At 41.0% G+C, this 23505-nt stretch overlaps 2 long non-coding RNA genes across 2 annotated transcripts; one reads left to right on the forward strand and one right to left on the reverse strand.

Moving 5' to 3' along the window:
• Positions 1–6025: 6025 nt before the first annotated feature.
• Positions 6026–12483, reverse strand: LOC129657700 (uncharacterized). Its single transcript, XR_008717000.1, has 3 exons — positions 12344–12483; positions 8120–8426; positions 6026–7318 (listed from the first exon to the last, which is right to left on the reverse strand). It is a non-coding gene; the product is annotated as an uncharacterized LOC129657700 (long non-coding RNA).
• An 8223-nt stretch (positions 12484–20706) lies between these two features.
• On the forward strand, positions 20707–23257 carry LOC129657706 (uncharacterized). The gene is made up of 3 exons (XR_008717008.1): positions 20707–21691; positions 22188–22269; positions 23093–23257. It is a non-coding gene; the product is annotated as an uncharacterized LOC129657706 (long non-coding RNA).
• Positions 23258–23505: the final 248 nt, after the last annotated feature.

Below are 23505 nucleotides of genomic sequence, written 5' to 3' on the forward strand. Positions count from 1 at the left end.
TTCTATGAGGCCACCATCACCCTAATACCAAAACCTGACAAAGATCCCACAAAAAAAGAAAACTACAGGCCAATATCACTGATGAACATAGATGCAAAAATCCTTAACAAAATTCTAGCAATCAGAATCCAACAACACATTAAAAAGATCATACACCATGACCAAGTGGGCTTTATCCCAGGGATGCAAGGATTCTTCAATATCCGCAAATCAATCAATGTAATACACCACATTAACAAATTGAAAAATAAAAACCATATGATTATCTCAATAGATGCAGAGAAAGCCTTTGACAAAATTCAACATCCATTTATGATCAAAACTCTCCAGAAAGCAGGAATAGAAGGAACCTACCTCAACATAATCAAAGCTATATATGACAAACCCACAGCAAACATTATCCTCAATGGTGAAAAATTGAAAGCATTTCCTCTAAAGTCAGGAACAAGACAAGGGTGCCCACTTTCACCATTACTATTCAACATAGTTTTGGAAGTTTTGGCCACAGCAATCAGAGCAGAAAAAGAAATAAAAGGAATCCAAATTGGAAAAGAAGAAGTAAAGCTCTCACTGTTTGCAGATGACATGATCCTCTACATAGAAAACCCTAAAGACTCCACCAGAAAATTACTAGAACTAATCAATGACTATAGTAAAGTTGCAGGATATAAAATCAACACACAGAAATCCCTTGCATTCCTATACACTAATAATGAGAAAACAGAAAGAGAAATTAAGGAAACAATTCCATTCACCATTGCAACGGAAAGAATAAAATACTTAGGAATATATCTACCTAAAGAATCTAAAGACCTATATATAGAAAACTATAAAACACTGGTGAAAGAAATCAAAGAGGACACTAACAGATGGAGAAATATACCATGTTCATGGATTGGAAGAATCAATGTAGTGAAAATGAGTATACTACCCAAAGCAATCTATAGATTCAATGCAATCCCTATCAAGCTACCAACAGCATTCTTCACAGAGCTAGAACAAATAATTTCACAATTTGTATGGAAAAACAAAAAACCTCGAATAGCCAAAGCGATCTTGAGAAAGAAGAATGGAACTGGAGGAATCAACCTACCTGACTTCAGGCTCTACTACAAAGCCACAGTTATCAAGACAGTATGGTACTGGCACAAAGACAGAAATATAGATCAATGGAACAAAATAGAAAGCCCAGAGATAAATCCACGCACATATGGACACCTTATCTTCGACAAAGGAGGCAAGAATATACAATGGATTAAAGACAATCTCTTTAACAAGTGGTGCTGGGAACTCTGGTCAACCACTTGTAAAAGAATGAAACTAGAACACTTTCTAACACCATACACAAAAATAAACTCAAAATGGATTAAAGATCTAAACGTAAGACCAGAAACTATAAAACTCCTAGAGGAGAACATAGGCAAAACACTCTCTGACATACATCACAGCAGGATCCTCTATGACCCACCTCCCAGAATATTGGAAATAAAAGCAAAAATAAACAAATGGGACCTAATTAACCTTAAAAGCTTCTGCACATCAAAGGAAACTATTAGCAAGGTGAAAAGACAGCCTTCAGAATGGGAGAAGATAATAGCAAATGAAGCAACTGACAAACAACTAATCTCAAGAATATACAAGCAACTCCTACAGCTCAACTCCAGAAAAATAAATGACCCAATCAAAAAATGGGCCAAAGAACTAAATAGACATTTCTCCAAAGAAGACATAAAGATGGCTAACAAACACATGAAAAGATGCTCAACATCACTCATTATCAGAGAAATGCAAATCAAAACCACTATGAGGTACCATTTCACGCCAGTCAGAATGGCTGCAATCCAAAAGTCTACAAGTAATAAATGCTGGAGAGGGTGTGGAGAAAAGGGAACCCTCTTACACTGTTGGTGGGAATGCAAACTAGTGCAGCCACTATGGAGAACAGTGTGGAGATTCCTTAAAAAACTGGAAATAGACATGCCTTATGATCCAGCAATCCCACTGCTGGGCATACACACTGAGAAAACCAGAAGGGAAAGAGACACGAGTACCCCAATGTTCATCGCAGCACTGTTTATAATAGCCAGGACATGGAAGCAACCTAGATGTCCATCAGCAGATGAATGGATAAGAAAGCTGTGGTACATATACACAATGGAGTATTATTCAGCCATTAAAAAGAATACATTTGAATCAGTTCTAATGAGGTGGATGAAACTGGAGCCTATTATACAGAGTGAAGTAAGCCAGAAAGAAAAACACCAATACAGTATACTAACGCATATATATGGAATTTAGAAAGATGGTAACAATAACCCTGTGTACGAGACAGCAAAAGAGACACTGATGTATAGAACAGTCTTATGGACTCTGTGGGAGAGGGAGAGGGTGGAAAGATTTGGGAGAATGGCATTGAAACATGTAAATATCATGTATGAAATGAGTTGCCAGTCCAGGTTCGATGCACGATACTGGATGCTTGGGGCTGGTGCACTGGGACGACCCAGAGGGATGGAATGGGGAGGGAGGAGGGAGGAGGGTTCAGGATGGGGAACACATGTATACCTGTGGCGGATTCATTTTGATATTTGGCAAATCTAATACAGTTATGTAAAGTTTAAAAATAAAATAAAATTAAAAAAAAAATAATAAAAAAAAAAAAAAAAAAAAAAAAATTAGTAGAAGAGAAGCATGCTTCAGAATTACTGTGGCCTGCGGTGCTGTGTTTGACCAGAAACTCCCTGCATTTCCCCATTTCTCTGAAGAAATTTCATCCTGCCCTCTAGAATCTGTTTCAAAGTCAGACTGAACTTTGAGTTTGGGCTGTTATTGAAGAGACAAGGCCCATCTCTTCCCACCAACTGGAGAGAGCATGGCCTTTCCCCAGAGTTCTGTCCTCTTGGCCTCGTAAGAACATCTTAGCATCCTGCTTGTCAGAGAAGCCCTCAGGGATCCTTGCTTGAGGTTAGAATGAGCAAGTCAAGAGATCACATTCCTGCCTCAACCCCTAACATGGACAGTGAGGAGTGATCCTGAGGGCGCCTGAGATAACGCCTGTGAACACAGTCCAGGAGTTTTGTAAAGAAGTGCTCACTTTGTGAAAATCTGATTATATTTCTTAAGGACATTTCTTTCCCAGATACTTTTCTGCTGGTTTAGGATTCAAATTAGCATGAACTAATGAGAAAAAAGATCAAACTCTTGCTCAGGGGAATACACAAGCAATCTTTTAAAAAAAATGAAATTCAAAAGCTAACACCTATGGAGTAGGAAATGGCAACCCACTCCGGTATTCTTGCCTGGAAAATTCCATGGACAGAGGAGCCTGGAGGGCTACAGTCTATGGGGTCTGAGAGTCAGACACAATGGAGCGACTAAACACACACACACAAAGGGCCTATTGGGACCAAACGTGTGTGAAAGGAAAGCAGATGGTGATTCCTGAAAAATTCAAGTTCCAGAATATTTTAAAAACAAAGCTTCAAATTATAAAAATAAAAGCTAATGCCTAAAAATGACCTTTATACTGTCTCTTCTCTTCGGGCTACTAAGAAAGCCCTCATTTTATCATCTGCACTTCAGATCCAGAGTATTGTGTTTTCTCCTAAATTTGAAATCAGAACCTGTCACTTTCGTATTTAAAACTCTTTGCTGGCCATCCTCTGGACTTCATTCTGACAGCAGGATGCAGTTTGGCCCCACCTACTTTCCTCTCAGCACTTCTGTTTTCAACTCTGGACTCCATGCTTAACCACCCACTTGCAATGCCCCCAAAGGATATCCTCCAGGTTTGCTAGATATAAGAAATCAAAATACATGATGCCAAGTTAAATCTGAATTTCAGTTGAATATCTTTTTAACCAGACCACTTTACCTGCATCCTGAGAAACATGTATGCAGGTCAAGAAGCAACAGTTAGAACTGGACATGGAACAATGGATTGGTTCAAAATTGGGGAAGAAGTATGTTAAGGCTGTACATTGTCACAGACTTATTTAACTTATATGCAGAGTTCAGTTCAGTCGATTTGTCCTGTCCGACTCTTTGCGACCCCATGAATTGCAGCACGCCAGGCCTCCCTGTCCATCACCAACTCCCAGAGTTCACTCAGACTCACATCCATCGAGTCAGTGATGCCATCCAGCCATCTCATCCTCTGTTGTCCCCTTCTCCTCCTGCCCCCAATCCCTCCCAGCGTCAGGGTCTTTTCCAATGAGTCAACTCTTTGTATGAGGTGGCCAAAGTACTGGAGTTTCAGCTTTAGCATCATTCCTTCCAAAGAAATCCCAGGGCAAATCTCTTTCAGAATGGACTGGTTTGATCTCCTTGCAGTCCAAGGGACTCTCAAGAGTCTTCTCCAACACCACTGTTCAAAAGCATCAATTCTTCGGCGCTCAGCTTTCTTCACAGTCCAACTCTGACATCCATACATGACAACTGGAAAAACCATAGCCTTGACTAGACGGACCTTTGTTGGCAAAGTAATGTCTCTGCTTTTGAATATGCTATCTAGGTTGGTCATAACTTTCCTTCCAAGGAGTAAGCATCTTTTAATTTCATGGCTGCAGTCACCATCTGCAGTGCTTTTGGAGCCCCCCAAAATAAAGTCTGTTACTGTTTCCACTGTTTCCCCATCTATTTGCCATGAAGTGATGGGACCAGATGCCATGATCTTCGTTTTCAGAATGCTGAGTTTTAAGCCAACTTTTTCACTCTCCTCTTTCACCTTCATCAAGAGACTTTTTAAGTTCCTCTTCACTTTCTGTCATAAGAGTGGTGTCATCTGCATATCTGAGGTTATTGATATTTCTCCCGGCAATCTTGATTCCAGCTTGTGCTTCTTCCAGCCCAGCATTTCTCATGATGTACTCTGCATATAAGTTAAATAAGCAGGGTGCAGAGTACATCATGCAAAATGCCAGGCTGTATGAAGCACAAGCTGGAATCAAGACTGCACAGAGAAATATAAATAACCTCAGATATGCAGATGACACCACCCTTATGGCAGGGAGCAAAGAGGAACTAAAGAGCCTCTTGATGAAGGTGAAAGAGGAGAGTGAAAAATCTGGCTTAAAATTCAACATTCAAAAAACTAAAGACCATGGTGTCCAGTCCCATCACTTCATAGCAAATAGATGGAGAAACAATAGAAACAGTGACAGTCTTTATTTTCTTGGGCTCCAAAATGACTGCAGATGATGACTGAGGCTATGAAATTAAAAGATGCTTACATCTTGAAAGAAAAGCTATGACCAACCTAGACAGCATATTAAAAAGCAGAGACATCAGTTTACCAACAAAGGTCCATAAAATCAAAGCTATGTTTTCTCCAGTAGTCATGCATGGATGTGAGAGCTGAACCATAAACAAGGCTGAGTATCAAAGAATTGATGCTTTTGAACTGCGGTGTTGGAGAAGACTCTTGAGAGTCCCTTGGACTGCAAGGAGATCAAATCAGTCAGTCCTAAAGGAAATCAATCCTGAATATCCATTGGAAGAATGGATGCTGAAGTTGACGCTCCAATACTTTTCCCACCTGATGAGAGGAGCCGACTCATTAGAAAAGACCCTGATGCTGGGAAAGACTGAAGGCAGGAGGAGAAGGGGATGACAGAAGATGAGATGGTTGGATGGTATCACCAATTCCATGGACATAAGTTTGAGCAAGCTCTAGGAGATGGTGAAGGACAGGGAAGCCTTGTGTGCGCAGCTGCTGCTAAGTCACTTCAGTCATGTCTGACTTTGTGCGACCCCATAGACGGCAGCCGACTAGGCTCCCCTGTCCCTGGGATTCTCCAGGCAAGAACACTGGAGTGGGTTGCCATTTCTTTCTCCAGTGCATGAAAGTGAAAAGTGAAAATGAAGTCGCTCAGTCGTGTCCAACTCTTCTCGACCCCATGGACTGCAGCCTACCAGGCTCCTCCGTCCATAGGATTTTCCAGGCAAGAGTACTGGAGTGGGGTGCCATTGCCTTCTCCATGCATGCGCAGAGTCAGACACAAATGAGTGACTGAACAACAAGAAATGCAATATTTAGGACACACTTATATTTTTTAAAAATCCATTGTTAACATAAAGTTCAAATTGAACTGTTCATCCTGTATTTTATATGGCAGCCTTTGCCACCATCCTCCCAATTGGCCCATCCTCAAGGACAGAGCTTAAATGAATACATCTTACTTCTTTCTTGGTCCACCTAAATTTGTATGGCTTCCCCACTGGACTTAATGTCCCACTATGTTCTCCATTTTTATAGAACTTCCTACAGTATTTACATGTATCTGTTTACTTCTAAAGCTCAACCACTAGATTATAAATTCCACAAGGTTAGGGATTATGTCTCATCATTGTATCCTGAAAGCTTAAAAAGGTATCCACAGTACAGTTAATTATTTACTTATTAAAATGACTAGAAACTCCCTGTTTACAAAGAACTTTCACAATTCAACAAATTATCTATTTTTGTACAAATCAAATGGAAATGTAAGTTTTCTGTCCAGAGTACTCCAAGGGGATCTTTTAAAGTATCAGTCAGAGCATTTTATGCTCCTGATCAAAATCTTCCAATGACTGGCTACCATAGTTAGAACAAACACCCAAGTCCTCTCTATGACTTACAAGTCCTATGTGATGTGACACCTGGCTGGAACCTCAGTCTCATGTTGGAGCACTCCTCTTGTTCATTGTTAACTGAGCACTGATATCCTTGCTGGTCACGACAGTTCCAATCAAAGCTCTATCTCAAGACCTATGCACTTATACTTCCCTTTGCCTGGCATCCTTTCTTCAGCTATATGCAGGGTTTCCTGTATGACTTTCCCCAGGCTGGAGAGTCTCCCCCTGAGAAAAGCCTTTCTTGGTCACTTGTCACTGTCTAGGCCTTTAAATTGTATAAGTACTCATTTGATACTTTATTGTATTTATTTATGGTTTGTTTACACTCCATATTTACCAGTATAATTGATGTTAAGTTTTTTGAGGGGAAGGACTTTGTCTGTCTTCTCTTTTATATTCTCAGAATCTAGAACAAAGCCTAAAATTTAGAAGCTTATTAAATATCTGTGGAAGGAAAGAAGGGGAGGAGGAGGAAGACTTCTACATATACTCTGGAGCCTGAAATTCTTCTTCATTGGTCAGTCTTCTTCCCCTGTAAGGTGAAGTCTTACAATATACATGCTTCGTGGAAAAGTATATATCTTTCCTTCAATTCATCCTTGTACACATAAGAGAAATTAGAACCTTTTGACAAACTAAGATATTCAGAGGTGGTGGAAGAGTTGCTTGCCACTGAAGGAGTGGGTTAAATAAAGGATGATACCTAAGGAAAAAAGCCACAAGTGGAAGAAACTGTTAAAGGAACACATGACTAAGAATCTTAGTTCATATAAAGATTAGTTCTACCTTGTCTTTTCAGCCCCAACCCGTCACCGACACCATTATGATAGACACTTAACTGCCCACCCAACATCCATTCCCATTTCTTCCCTTGCTAATAAAACCCATTTTTATTTAGAACAACATGTTTCCAGCCTTGGTTCATGGATTATTACTTTATCTAACCTAGGTGTTCATAAGCTTTTCTGTCCAGGACCAGATGATAAATAATATCAGAATTTTGAGCCATGTGATTGCTGTCACAAGTACTCAATTGTGTTGCTGTGATGTTTTTATGTGTAGCCATAGGAAACAGGTAAAATGAATGGGGGTGGCTTTGTTCCAATAAAACTTTATTTACAAAAACAGGCAGAATTGGCCCATTAAGCATAGTTGGCCAACCCCTGGTCTAAGCAATCCTGCTTCTCACATTCTCAGTGTCCCATACAACAAGAAAAAGTCATGTGATTCTTCATCAACAATGACACGGCTGACTCTAATGGCTAAAGGTGGGAGATAGGCACAGGATGGTTTCAGGAAAATCTATTGCTTTCCTAACAAAAGAGGAGGGATAACAGTTTTCTTTTTCTACTTTTCTGGATTACCAGTAATAGCAAGACCTGTGGTAGCCATTGTGAGACCATAATGGAAAGGAATAAGAGAATATGCTATAAATATATAAGAGAATAGCTGAGTCTCCGTCTGACACCACTGAATCCCTGATCCAACTTCAGAAATTACCTACCTCTAGAGACAGGACTCGGAGAAGGCAATGGCACCCCACTCCAGTACTCTTGCCTGGAAAATCCCATGGATGGAGGAGCCTGGTAGGCTGCAGTCCATGGGGTCACTATGAGTCAGACACGACTGAGCGTCTTCACTTTCACTTTTCACTTTCATGCATTGGAGAAGGAAATGGCAACCCACTCCAGTGTTCTTGCCTGGAGAATCCCAGGGACGGGGGAGTCAGGTGGGCTGCCGTCTATGAGGTCGTACAGAGTCGGACACGACTGAAGCCACTTAGCAGCAGCAGCAGAGACAGGACTGGGTGACTGAACAATAATAAGGGTTTTTAAAGTGTGAGACAAGTAAACCCTTGTTTATTAAATCCACCCTTATTTGGCTTTCTATTAATTTCAGATAGATACATTCTTGATACAAAATGCACACACACACAGTAACACAGAGGTACACACTGACACACAGGCAGGTACTGAAGCATCTTCAAAGTGTTAACAGTGTTCAACTCTATCCCAAGTGTTTGGTGGTCTCTCTATATTTTTCTGCTCTGCCTTACTATTGTTACAACCAAAAGCCAACTATATATATATATATAATATATATATATATATTTTTTTTTTACTTTAAGGAGAGAGAGCAAGCAAATTTTAATTGTTTGGGCTTTATCTGCTGATATGTTCACAAGAATAACCAACTAATTCCCTAAAAATCTCAGGTCTGTGTAGGAAAAAAGAAACCCAGGCCAATTTAAAGATCTGGTTCTGAAGGAAGAACCAGGTAAATGGCCAGTCCCTTGGGCACTGAAATAACAGTAATAGTAGTTCTGTTGGGAAGCTCCTCACTCATAACTCTTACAAAGAGTCAGAATTTCCTCCCACTTCCTTCATCTATATCCCTGTTACTTTGCCAGGAGACATTTGGAGCTTATTTTGAATGCTGAATTTTGCATATTAGCATCTGTTATAGGTTGAATTGTGCACTTCCCACCCACCCCCAAAAAATACATGTTAAACTACAAATCACCAGCACCTTGCTACATGACCTTTTTTGCAAATACACTGAGAAGTGTTATTTAAGGTAAGGTCATACTGGAGTCAGATGGCCCCCAAGCCATCAATACAATGTTGCTGTTTAGTTGCTCAGTCATGTCCAACTCTTTGTGACCCATGGACTGTAGCCTACCACACTCCTCTGTCCATGGTGTACTCCAGGCAAAAATATTGGAATGGGTTGCCATTTCTTTCTCCAAGGGATCTTCCCAACCCAGGGATCGAACTCACGTCCCCTGCACTGGCAGGCGGATTCCTTATCACTCAGCCACCAAGGAAGCCCCATCAATACCATAAAGCATGTCAACACCAGAAAACATGTGAAGACACAAAGATGCCCAGCGAAAACGCTAGTAACAATGAAGGCAAAGATTATCGGGATGGGGAACACATGTCCAACCATGGCTGATTCATGTGACTGTATGGCAAAAACCACTGCAATATTGTAATCAGCCTCCAATGAAAATAAATAAATTAAAAAAAAAACAACAATGAAGGTAGAGATTAGAGTGATACAGCTGCAAGCAATGAATGCCAAAACTGCCTACCAAACACATGCAGCTGGGAAGAGGCAAGGGAGGATTCCTCTCCAGGTTTCAAAAGAGCATGGCCCTGCTGCCACCTTGATATCAGAGTTCTAGCCTCCAGAACTGAAAGAGAATACGCTTATGTTGTTTCAAGCCGCCTGGTTTGTGGCACTTGGCCATGACAGCCCTAGGAAACTGACAAAGCATCTTTCTTTTTGTTACTTTCCTCAAGAAAAAAAAGTGTTAAAACAACTTTTTAAAAACACTTAAATACCCAGAAATTCATTTCAGTTTCCAAGTATCATTGTGACATAAACAGTATGTATTTTCTTAAAAATGAGAAGATTGAGGTACAAAATTGCCCTTGACAACCTCAGCTCTCTCTCTCTCTCTCATTACTTTGTTTGTGTTTCTACATCAAAGCACTGCTGGAATGCATTATTTTTATCTGCTTACCAAATTCTGTCTCATGTAGTTTCTCTGCGGAAGAGCTTATTAGTCTGTTTATTACTAATGTTTAGTTCCTGCAAGATTCTAGCACATTTATTAAATGAACTACTGGAATGATGTGCCCAAGAAAGAAGGGAGGAAAGCAAGCTTATATCTATTGAACACTTGCTCTGTACCAGGCACTTTTTTTTTTTGTACTTCTTAGATTTTATCCTCCTACTGTTCAAAAAGGAATTGTTACCCATAATTTACACATGAAGAATCAGCACTCAGAGTGTGAATGGTTCTGAGGCAATAACTACAAGGAAATCTCCATGAAGAGCTGGCAAACTCTTAATAACTCTCGTGGACTGCAAAACGCATGACCTCTATGAAGCGGAATTTGGGGAAATCTACCAAAATAATACTTTTTTGGTTCTACTTTCAATTGTTATATCAAAAGTAGCTATGATTTCTTTTTCATTGAAAAGGGTACATTTACACTTTGGCCCAGCAACCCCATTTCTATAAATAAATACTGAGTATACCCAAGTAAATAAGGGGAACACACAGGACCCATCACAGCATTATTTATAATAACAAAAATCTGGAAACAAATCAAGGGTCCAACAAAAGCGGGAATGCTAAATAAACCTATAGTTATGAAAAACTATAAACCTAAGTTATGAAATAAAGTTAGTAAAGTTAATAAACTTAAAGTTTATTTATCAGGTAGCTATGAAAAAAGAATGAGAGAAACTCTATACTGCCATGAAGTGATCTCCAGGATAAGTTAAAAAAAAAAAAGGCAAGGTAAATGGTGTTCTAAAAAAGGCTCATTTTTATTTAGGTAAGGAAAACTGTGATTATATATATAGACACATATGTATACATGCAAATACATGTATTTAATCATATTTTTATGAATTAAAAACTGATGGATCTAAAACAAGGAACTACTCAGAAGTCTACCTACAGAGAAAAGACAGCGAAAGCCGGGAAAGACACAAGAATCTAGAACTCCCAGAATGCCCTGGTTTCTTTATATTTTTTAATCTAAAATTACAGATATTTACACATTTTAAGCAAAATTTTAAAAAATACCCACAACCTAATTAAAAAAAAAAAAATGAATAGGAAATTGGTGGCATAACCACATAACCACAGAGTAAAGAATACCTTGATACTTTAAAGTTCAGTATTTTCACTGTATTTCCCTAAAGGGATAAATTCTAACAACCACAACAACCTGCAGAGAAATCAAACCAGATGCAGCAATCTTATTAGTAGGTATAATAATATTTACATGGTAAGAAAAGAGAGCAAAAACGTGTCAGAAACTAAAATTTTTAGCAGAGACTCAAGTATAAAAATCAAAGTATAAACCATATATTGTAAGCTTTGATTCGGAAATTTAATACCAACTTATTAATTTTCTAAACAACATGTCCTGTCTTCCAAGATGGCCTTAAAGCAATAACAAAAGTACCCCTAAGCACCCAGCTTGTAGAGTCTAAACACAAAAAAATAAAAGGGCTGTTGGGGAAACAGACAATGCACGGTCTGGGGTATAAAATGTATAAGATAAACAAGATAAAGGAGAATTTGTAGTATCAGAAAATAAGAATGCTATCACAAATGATGAGGCCTTTACAAAAAGACACAGGACTGAACTTGAAAGGTCTTCCATTGGCCAAAAGGGGACCATTTGAGCATTAAATTTGAGCATTAGAAAGAATAAACACTATGCAGTTGAAACACGATAAGTAACACTTCGGAAATTCGTACCAATACAAAACAAAAAACGAAACAATGAATTGGTCACTTCAAATTATAGCAAAACTATCATCTCAGTATTCTGAAAACTAATAAAGAGAAAATACAGGGCATTGATCCATTTTTCATATAAAATCTTTTTTCAGGGAACCTAAATTATTTATAGAGGAAGGTTCTCCTTCAGAGAATTCCAGCTAATAAATGCAGAGGACTGACAGAATTTTAAAAATCACCATCCAGTAACTATTAAGGACAACCTCTCTAAATAACAATTATCAACAACTGCTGAAACAAGGAGGCAAAAGATTCATGGAGAACTTAAGAGGAGCTAGGCTCACAACACCTGCATCCACTTAAAGGGTCATCTACTGCTGCTGTACCAAATACCACAAAATTAGCAGCTTAAAAAAAAAATAATATATATATATATATAAAAATATATCTCACCATTCTGTAGGTGAAGAGTCCGGGTCAGCTTGACTGGTCTCTGCTGCAGGTTTTAAGCCAGATCCAAGACGTCAGCCAGCCTGGGTTCTAGTCAGAAGGCCCTGGAAGAATCTGCTCGCAAGTTCCCTCGAGCTGTTGGCTGAATAAAGTTTCCTGGAGTGGAAGGCCTGAAGTCAGGTTTCCTGCTGGCTGGCAGTTGAGTATCACCCTGAGCTCCTGGAGGCCTTACTCAGGCCCCCTTGTTTCCCTGCCAGCCACAGCTCAGCGCACTTTAGTCAAGCTCGCAGCTCTCCGACTCGGCTCCTACCACCCTTCTCCTCAGCTTCTTCATTCTGCCAGGAAAGTGCTCTGACCTCTAAAGGCTCATATGTCTTGATAGAATCCACCTGAGCAACCCCAGCTTCTCTCTTACATCTGAAGGTCGGTAAAATTACATCTATGATACAAAGTCCCTTTTGCCCCACTGGTAACAAATTCCCAGGTTCAAGGATGAGGGTTTGGATATCTTTGAAGAGACAGGCTATATGCAGGTCAGGAAGCAACAGTCAGAACTGGACATGGAACAACAGACTGGTTCCAAATAGAAAAAGGAGTACGTCAAGGCTGTATATTGCCACTCTGCTTATTTAACTTATATGCAGAGTACATCATGAGAAACGCTGGGCTAGAGGAAGCACAAGCTGGAATCAAGATTGCTGGGAGATATATCAATAACCTCAGATATGCAGATGACAGCACCCTTATGGCAGAAAGTGAAGAGAAACTAAAAAGCCTCTTGATAAAAGTGAAAGAGGAGAGTGTAAAAGTTGGCTGAAAGCTCAACATTCTGAAAACTAAGATCATGGCATCTGGTCCCACCACTTCATGGGAAATAGATTGGGAAATAGTGGAAACTGTCAGACTTTATTTTTGGGGGCTCCAAAATCACTGTAGATGGTGATTGCAGCCATGAAATTAAAAGACGCTTACTCCTTGGAAGGAAAGTTATGACCAGCCTAGATAGCATGTTCAAAAGCAGAGATTACTTTGCCAAAAAAGGTCCATCTAGTCAAGGCTATGGTTTTTCTAGTGGTCATGTATGGATGTGAGAGTTGGACTGTGAAGAAAGCTGAGCGCCAAAGAATTGATGCTTTTGAACTGTGGTGTTGGAGAAGACTCTTGCGAGTCCCTTGGACTGCAAGGAGATCCAACCAGTCCATTCTAAAGGAGATCAGTCCTGGGTGTTCATTGGAAGGACTGATGCTGAGGCTGAAACTCCAATACTTTGGCCACCTCATGCAAAGAGTTGACTCATTGGAAAAGACCCTGATGCTGGGAGGGATTGGGGGCAGGAGGAGAAGGGGACGACAGAGGATGAGATGGCTGGATGGCATCACCGACTCGATGGACATGAGTTTGGGTGAACTCCAGGAATTGGTGATGGACAGGGAGGCCTGGAGTGCTGCAATTCATGGGGTCACAAAGAGTTGGACACGACTGAGAGACTGAACTGAACTGAACTGAAGAGACAGGGCTCTCCTTCCATAAAAACGGGCTTCCCTGATCGCTCAGTTGGTAAGAATCCACCTGCAGTGCAGGAGACCCCAGCTCCATTCCTGGGCCGGGAAGATTCACTGGAGAAGGGACAGGTTACCCGCTCCAGTATTCTTGGGCTTCCCTTGTGGCTCAGCTGGTAAAGAATCTGCCTGCAATGCGGAAGACCTGGGTTCAATCCCTGGGTTGGGAAGACCCCCTGGAGAAGAAAAAGGCTACTCACTCCAGTATTCTGGCCTGGAGAATTCCATGGATCGTAATGGGGTCACAAAGAGTCAGACATGACTGAGCAACTATCACTTTCCATAAAGACAGCTTGCCCCAAAACTAAACAGACTCACCTGTGCTTTGACACAGTTCTCTTGTCCTGAATTGCAGTTCCTCTCTTATAAATAAACTCAATTTCTGGTAATTCAGACTTGCCTTAGTTTACCTCTTTATCTAAGCTGACAATGCAATGATACACCAGTACATGGTGCCAACTATAAATTATTCTGTCCCTGTCCCTGCCTTACACATACATAGGCATGCTCAGTCGTGTCTGACTCTTTGTGACCCTATGGACTGTAGCCTTCCAGGCAACTCTGTCTCAAGAATACTGGAGTGGGTTGCCATTTCCTCCTCCAGGGGATCTTCCTGACCCAGGGATCAAACCTGCATCTCCTGCATTGGCAGGTGGATTCTTTACCACTATGTCACATGGAAGCCATATATATATGGCCATATAGAGAGAGAATCAAGCCTCCAGATCTAGCTAACAGTTTTACAGTAAATTAGAAGGATAAATAATACTTTTCAATGGCTTACAGTGTTATCAGCCAAATCTAGTATGTGAAAAATTCTAAAAGGGCAAAAAACTCAGGATTCCCAAACAAAAAATGGCAGAGAAGAACAAAAGCATGGCCCAGACCTAGAACACTGACAATACCAAATACCAGTGAGCACAGAGCAACAGGAATTCTCATTTATCACTAATGGGGAATCACAATGATACAGCCACTTTAGAAGACAGTTTGGTAGTTTCTTACAAAACGAGACACATTCTTACCATACGATCAGCAGCTGAAAAGGTATATCCATACAAAAACCTGCATGTGGATATTTCTAGCAGCTTGATTCACAACTGCCAAAACTGGGAAGCAACCATGATATCCTTCATTAGGTAAATGGATAAATAAGCTGTGAAACAGCCAGACAATGAAATATTATTCAGCACTAAAATTACAGAAGCTTTCAAGGCATGAAAAGACATGGAAGAACTTCAAGTGCATATTACTAACTGAAAGGAGCCAATCTGAAAAAGCTACAAACTATATGATTCCAACTATATGACATTCTGGGAAAAGCACACTATGGAGATAGTAAAAAGATAGTAGTTGTGAGAGGTTGGGGAAGGTCAGAGGGGATGAAAAGGAAGATCACAGAGGATGTTTAGGATAATGAAAATATTCTGTGTGACATCATAATGATAGATGCACGTCATTCCATATTTGTCCAAATCCACAGAATGGGTACAATGCCAAGTATGAACTGCAAGGTAAACTATGACCTTGAGTGATTATGATGTGTCAATGTAAATTCATCGGTTATAAGAAATGTATCCATCTTGTGGGTGATGCTGATAATAGGGAAGGCTATGCATGTGTCGGAGCAGGGGATTTACAAGAAATCTCTGTACCTTCCTCTCAATCTTGCTGTAAAACTAAAAATGTTTTTTTTTAAACATAGCCATATTAAAGAGATAAAACCAAAAAATTATAAATAAATAAATGTGTGGGAGGGTATAGATGATTATAAATTAAAGAGATTTATGAGACAAATTGCAATAGGTGGACCTTCTTTGGAACCTAATTTAATCAAACCAACTGTAAAAATACATTTTTTTTTAGACTTTAGGAAAACTTGAACACACATTGATTTTAGATGGTAATAAATATTTAACTGTGATAGTTTAATATTATGGGGGCTTTATATATGATATTATGAGGGGTTTTTAATTTCTTATTTGTTGAAGGTGCATACTAAAATGTTGAGGGGTAAAATGACACAATGTCCAGGATTTATTTCAGCCCAGAAAGAAAAAAAAAGAGAGTTGAAAAGAAACAGGCAAAACAAGATTGGTAAAATCTTAATAAATGTCAAATCTGAGTGGTAGATCCACAATTCACATATTATTCACTTTAGTCTATGTTTGAAAACTTTTAAATGATGTCCACTATATTTTATCAACTCCCGAAGTCACACATATGACTATAGTTCCATAACGCACTCACACAAACTGGATCATTCCTTTGGCCCTACCCACATCAAATATATCAAGTAAAACCATTTCTCACCACAACTGTACACATTCTAAATTATTGTAACAGCCATCTACTGACTTCCCTGTTGCTAACTTTATTCTTCACTATCTGTGGTCCATATAACAGCTACCCGCATTTTGTCAGTCCTCTGTTTAAGCCTCCCCAGTGGTTTTTCATTACACAGCAATGAAAAGAAAACTTTACCAAGGCCTATAGTGCCCCATCGGAGAAGGCAATGGCACCCCACTCCAGTACTCTTGTCTGGAAAATCCCATGGATGGAGGAGCATGGTAGGCTGCAGTCCATGGGGTCGTAAAGAGTCGGACACGACTGAGCAACTTCACTTTCACTTTTCACTTTCATGCATTGGAGAAGAAAATGGCAACCCACTCCAATGTTCTTGCCTGGAGAATCCCAGGGATGGTGGAGCCTGGTGGGCTGCTGTCTATGGGGTCGCAAAGAGTCGGACACGACTAAAGTGACTTAGCAGCAGCAGCATCAGGAGCATTTATAAATGAGGCTTTGTAACAATCTGAAAAAGTATCCACAGGGAGATTCGATAGCTACAACATTTTCTGCCACCATTTTGCTGAGCAGAACTGACCGTATCAAAAAGCTGTTAGTGAAAGGCTGTCGATGTGATAAAATGCGCAGTATTTTTGGCACACATCCTGTTCTAACTGAAAGTATCTCTGGATGTTCGTGTAATGTGTGGCTGTCATAGTAGAGACTGCAGCATCAGGTGGCCTTTACTCCTGTCATTCTTACTGTGGTTTCACGCCAAACAGTCAGCTTCTTCCCCATACAAGATTGTCTTGGCCTTAACTATTCTCCAACACTATAAAATAGAAAGTGCTGAGATTTGGGAGAATGGCATTGAAACATGTAGAATATCATGTATGAAACGAGTCGCCAGTCCAGGTTCGATGCATGATACTGGATGCTTGGGGCTGGTGCACTGGGATGACCCAGAGGGAGGGTATGGGGAGGGAGGAGGGAGGAGAGTTCAGGATGGGGACCACAGGTATACCTGTGGTGGATTCCTTTTGATATTTGGCAAAACTAATACAATATTGTAAAGTTTAAAAATAAAATAAAATTAAAAAAAAAGAATAAGGGAAAAAAATAATAAAATAAAATAGAAAGTGCTACTTCCCTGTTTATTAAAATTTCCAGGGCATTGTTTTTTTGAGATAGGTTCCAAATACTTATAATAAAAGCAAAACCAAAAATTGTTAGGTGCCAAAAGAAATTTTGGAAATGTTGCATGTTTAAGAATCCTCTTAGGAGAGTCATGGTCTCTATTTGCATATTTAAAACTCATAATCTCTAGTCTAGTTGTCGCTCGGTTGTGTCCGACTCTTACGACCCCATAGACTGTAGCCTGCCAGGCTCCTCTGTCCTTGGATTCTCCAGGCAAGAACACTGGAGTGGGTTGCCATTTCCTTCTCCAGGGAAACTCTTTTAAAGGAATCTTTAAATTTAACATAACTCTTCTTCCCTTTGTCTACGTTGGTTAGATAATATTCAGTTCAGTTCAGTTCAGTTCAGTTGCTCAGTCGTGTCCAACTCTTTGTGACCCCATCAATCGCAGCACGCCAGGCCTCCCTGTCCATCACCTACTCCCAGAGTTCACTCAAACTCATGTCCATTGAGTCAGTGATGCCATCCAGCCATCTCATCCTCTGTCATCCCCTTCTCCTCCTGCCCCAATCCCTCCCAGCATCAGAGTCTTTTCCAATGAGTCAACTCTTCACAAGAGGTGGCCAAAGTATTGGAGTTTCAGCTTCAACATCAGTCCTTCCAATGAACACCCAGGACTGATCTCCTTTAGGATGGACTGGTTGGATCTCCTTGCAGTCCAAGGGACTCTCAAGAGTCTTCTCCAACACCACAGTTCAAAAGCATCAATTCTTTGGCGCTCAGCTTTCTTCACAGTCCAACTCTCACATCCATATATTAGATAACAGTAAACAGTTACTATTCAGTTTGTTAGGGGTAACAATGTCTTGGTGGGTCCTGGAATAAGCCACCCTCACCCCTCTTCAGAAATTACAGACCATCCCCTGTGCTGTTGGGAGTACAGCCAGCTAACAGCACCTATTCTTCACCCAGAAACTGCCTTCAAATTGCCGAAGACTGAAGAGAGACACCTACTCCAAGGTTATACCTGCTTTCCACAAGCAGCTTGGTCAACATGGGAGAATTATGGGAATATAAAGTCCCACCCAGACTCTGGCCAATTAAGAAGTGCTCTGCTCTGCAGCTTTCCACGAGTGCAGCCAAGTCCTTCGTAGATCCTGCCTAATGGCCCACTGCACTCCCTCTCCTTCCTTCCTACAAATGCTAACCCTGCAACTTCCTAACAAGCTTTCTGCCCACTATTTCTCATCTCAGAGTTTGCTTTCTAGGGAACCCAACCTGCATCAATGTCACGGGGTAAACTTTCTATTTATTGCAGATATCACCTGAAGATTTAAGGATGAAAGGATAAGATGTCTCACAATTGCAAAGGAAAAAAAATGGAGTAGAAGGAAATAGATGAAGAAGATTGGCAAAATGTTAATGATTATTGAGACCAACCAAGAAGCACATGGAGTTTCATTGTAACATTACTCTTTCGTGTGTGTGTGTGTGTGTGTGTGCACACGTGCGTGTGTATGTGTTTAAAATTCTCCAATATAGCTTTTTGTGTTTTTTTTTACTTTTTATTTTATATTGGAGTATATTCAATTAACAGTGTTCACACAATTACAGGTGAACAGCAAAGGAAATCAGCCATACATATGCATGTATCCATTCTCCCCCAAACTCCCCTCCCATCCAGGCTGCCACATAACATTGAGCAGAGTTCTCTGTGCAATACAGTAGGTTCCTTTTGGTTATCCATTTTAAATACAGCAGTGTGTACATGGCCATCCCAAACTCCATAACTATCCTTTCCCCCTGGCAATCATAAGTTAGTTCTCTAAGTCTATGAGTCTGTTTCTGTTTTGTAAATAGTTTCATTTGTATTATTACTTTTTAGATTCTGCATGTAAGGGTATTTCTTCTTCTCTGACTTACATTTCAATATAAAGTATCTTGAAAATATTGTTTTCCAAGCTTTCAGGACTTCTCTTTTCTTTTTTTTTTTTAATTGGTTTTGCCAAATATTGAAATGAATCCACCACAAGTATACATGTGTTCCCCATCCTGAACCCTCCTCCCTCCTCCCTCCCCATACCATCCCTCTGGGTCGTCCCAGTGCACCAGCCCCAAAAATCCAGTATCGTGCCTCGAACCTGGACTGGTGACTCGTTTTATACATGATATTCTACATGTCTCAATGCCATTCTCCCAAATCATCCCACCCTCTCCCTCTCCCACAGAGTCCAAAAGACTGTTCTATACATCTGTGTCTCTTTTGCTGTCTCGTATACAGGGTTATCGTTACCATCTTTCTAAATTCCATATATATGCGTTAGTATACTGTATTGGTGTTTTTCTTTCTGGCTTACTTCACTCTGTATAATAGGCTCCAGTTTCATCCACCTCATTAGAACCGATTCAAATGTATTCTTTTTAATGGCTGAGTAATACTCCATTGTGTATATGTACCACTGCTTTCTTATCCATTCATCTGCTGATGGACATCTAGGTTGCTTCCATGTCCTGGCTATTATAAACAGTGCTGCGATGAACACTGGGGTACACGTGTCTCTTTCCCTTCTGGTTTCCTCAGTGTGTAGCCCAGCAGTGGGATTGCTGGATCATAAGGTTCTATTTCCAGATTTTTAAGGAATCTCCACACTGTTCTCCATAGTGGCTGTACTAGTTTGCATTCCCACCAACAATGTAAGAGGGTTCCCTTTTCTCCACATCCTCTCCAGCATTTATTGCTTGTAGACTTTTGGATCACAGCCATTCTGACTGGTGTGAAATGGTACTTCATAGTGGTTTTGATTTGCATTTCTCTGATAATGAGTGATGTTGAGCATCTTTTCATGTGTTTGTTAGCCATCTGTATGTCTTCTTTGGAGAAATGTCTATTTAGTTCTTTGGCCCATTTTTTGATTGGGTCATTTATTTTTCTGGAATTGAGCTGTAGGAGTTGCTTGTATATTTTTGAGATTAGTTGTTTGTCAGTTGCTTCATTTGCTATTATTTTCTCCCATTCTGAAGGCTGTCTTTTCACCTTGCTTATAGTTTCCTTTGTTGTGCAGAAGCTTTTAAGTTTAATTAGGTCCCATTTGTTTATTTTTGCTTTTATTTCCAATATTCTGGGAGGTGGGTCATAGAGGATCCTGCTGTGATGTATGTCGGAGAGTGTTTTGCCTATGTTCTCCTCTAGGAGTTTTATAGTTTCTGGTCTTACGTTTAGATCTTTAATCCATTTTGAGTTTATTTTTGTGTATGGTGTTAGAAAGTGTTCTAGGACTTCTCTTTTCAAGTAATACTATTAACATCTTAGAACAAATATGATGCTCCTTTGGTCTTTTTTTTTTTTTTCTTTTTTAATTTTATTTTATTTTTAAACTTTACATAATTGTATTAGTTTTGCCAAATATCAAAATGAATCCGCCACAGGTCTTAACTAGGGCCTCAGTGAACCAGGGACATTTCCCTAATCGCTTCCTGTGGTGCGGAATAATTCCCCTCACTGGGGCCTGAGGCTTTCATATGGGCCTCCTTGAGGCTCTTGAAAGTGTCAGATACTAGTGAATACCAGGCCCTCTTTCACTCCTCAGACAACCAGCTGAAGTAGCTGCAGAGGCTTGGAAATCAACTGTTCCCTGATGGTTAACCCACCTTTCAAGACAACCTAAATATGCAGAGCTTGCTGGGCTGTGAAAATTCCTCTTGCCTCTCACTGGAGCAGGGGGAGTAGGAGGCTATAGAAAGCCTCAGGCAAAGAGGCCGGGACCGCAGGGCCAATTAACCATCTGAGCTGCCAGTAGGACAAGGGGAAACCAAGAGCTGTAATTACTTATCATCTGGAACATTAGCCTTCCTTGAAATCCTGGGAGATGACCGAGGGGCAGCTCCAGGGAACTTTGTAAATAAGACAAGGGGCAAGGTTCTCTTCCTCTCAGACCTGAAAGGCCTGGGATGGATCTGTTAGCAACTCACAAGTGAAAGAATACTGTTAATAATGGAAGGCAAACAAGTCTGCTACTTGGGGCTTTTCCCCTTAATTAAGACTTCCTTTCTTGGAACAGCCTGAAGTGTTCCCCTTATGTTCATCAAGCCATCTGCTCTGCCTTCGGTGCCCACCATCCGCATGTCCTTCTGGAGGAATCTTTGAAGCTTCAAGACTTCAGGAGACTCACTCTGAACTGAATTTGCATCTCAAACTGAATCTATTTGAAAGTTTCTTTGTGAACCTAATAGCTCTCTGTAGTCACTTCCCCACTCTCGGGGGCTGACCGGTCTCCTCTGTGGACAGGGAGGGCCCGTCTCTCCCCCGGGCTTCTGTTTGACACAGGCAGACACACTCTGCGAGGGAAACCATCTGGCACAGTCACGTTTGGTAACGCTTTCCCCTTTGTCTTAGAGGGATAGAGGAAACGGGTTTCTCCAGGACATTCCTTTCTTCTCATTTTTAGACAACTCACTCACTCAAGTATACCTCGGAGCTGTGTAGGCTCTGCCTTGTCCAATTTGCTCTCATGATTGACCGAGCCCTCGGTGACCTGGCCTTCCCTACTTCTTGAACCTTCACTCTCCTATCCTTCCACATTCCAGCCATACTGGTTTCCTTTCAGGTCCTACAGTGCCCAGCCCGTTGCCTTCCTTCTGTGCACTGTTCCCTTCTGCCAAGCTCTTCTCCCGGCCACTGTGTGTGCCTGGCTCCCTCCTGTCAATCATGTCTCAGCCCAAATGTCACCTCCTTAGAGAATCTTTCCCTGTCTACTCAAACTGAACTGGCCACCTCGTCACTTTCTGTCACATCACCCCATTTTACCTGTCTGCACAGCACTGATATTTTTAGCTGTTTATTTCCTGTCTCCCTCATCCCCGACTAGGATGGCAGCTCCCCAGGATGAGAGACTTTCTGCTGCTGGCTCACTGCTTGAACACAGCACCTGGAACTGTGCCCAGCAGACGGTGGGTGCGCAAATGAGTATTTCTTGGATTAATTAATTATTAATTCGTTTGTTCCCATTGCATCCTCTTGATAATCTTAAAGTTATATACATCATTATTTCCTTTTTACAAAGGAGTAAAGGGAGGTTTCAGAGAAGGCATTGGCACCCCACTCCAGTACTCTTGCCTGGAAAATCCCATGGATGGAGGAGCCTGGTGGGCTGCAGTCCATGGGGTCACTAGAGTTGGACACGACTGAGCGACTTCAGTTTCACTTTTCCCTTTCATGCATTGGAGAAGGAAATGGCAACCCACTCCAGTGTTCTTGCCTGGAAAATCCCAGGGACAGGGGAGCCTGGTGGGCTGCCGTCTATGGGGTCGCACAGCGTCGGACACGACTAAAGTGATTTAGCAGCAGCAAAGGGAGGTTTAGACATTGAATAACATCTCCAAATTCACTCAAATTTAGTAACAAACAGGTTCAGGATCCCAACTGACTGCAAACTCTAGTATGTGAGACCTCAGTTGTAATGTGAAAACAGGTCAGTGTATGTCTATGCCATCTGTGGCTGAGATTTTGCTCTGTACCTGGAATGTGCAACCTAGATCTTAGAGATTATTTCATTTTGTGCCATCATCGTACTAGGGAACAACTGTACTAGTGAGAGTATGAAAATGTCAGTCACTCAGTCATGTCAGACTGTTTGAAACCCCATGGACTATAGCTTGCCAGGTTCCTCTGACCATGGAACTCTCCAAGCAATAATACTGGAGTGGGTAGCCATTCCCTTCTCCATGGGATCTTCCCCACCCAGGGATACAACCCAGGTCTCTTGTGTTGTAGGTGGGTTCTTTACCATCTGAGCCACCAGAAGAGCCACTAGGGAACAAGCCAACCTACAAAGAGACAGAGACTGGCCAAAGGCAAAAGTGAATCTCAAACTGTGTTTCTCTAACTCCCTGTTCCATGACACTAGCCAACATAGATGGCTGTGCCTTACCCAGAGGTGTAAGAAGGATGATTGGGGAGAGGCTGGACTCCAGCCATACTGAGCTCTTCACAGTGCACCCACCTGCACCAGCCTGTGCATGCCCAGAGGGGGTGCTGCTGTCCATTATGCACCTTATTAAACTGCCTGCCAGCTCTTTTTAAACTAGTTCTCCTCCTTGAAGAACTCTAATGTCTAGAAATGAACCGTTTCCAGGCTCTTAGACACTGGAAATATTGAGAAGCGTAGCTAAAGGTGCTGAAAATCT

This window comes from Bubalus kerabau, chromosome 7, assembly GCF_029407905.1.
Source record: "Bubalus kerabau isolate K-KA32 ecotype Philippines breed swamp buffalo chromosome 7, PCC_UOA_SB_1v2, whole genome shotgun sequence".
NCBI lineage: Eukaryota > Metazoa > Chordata > Mammalia > Artiodactyla > Bovidae > Bubalus > Bubalus kerabau.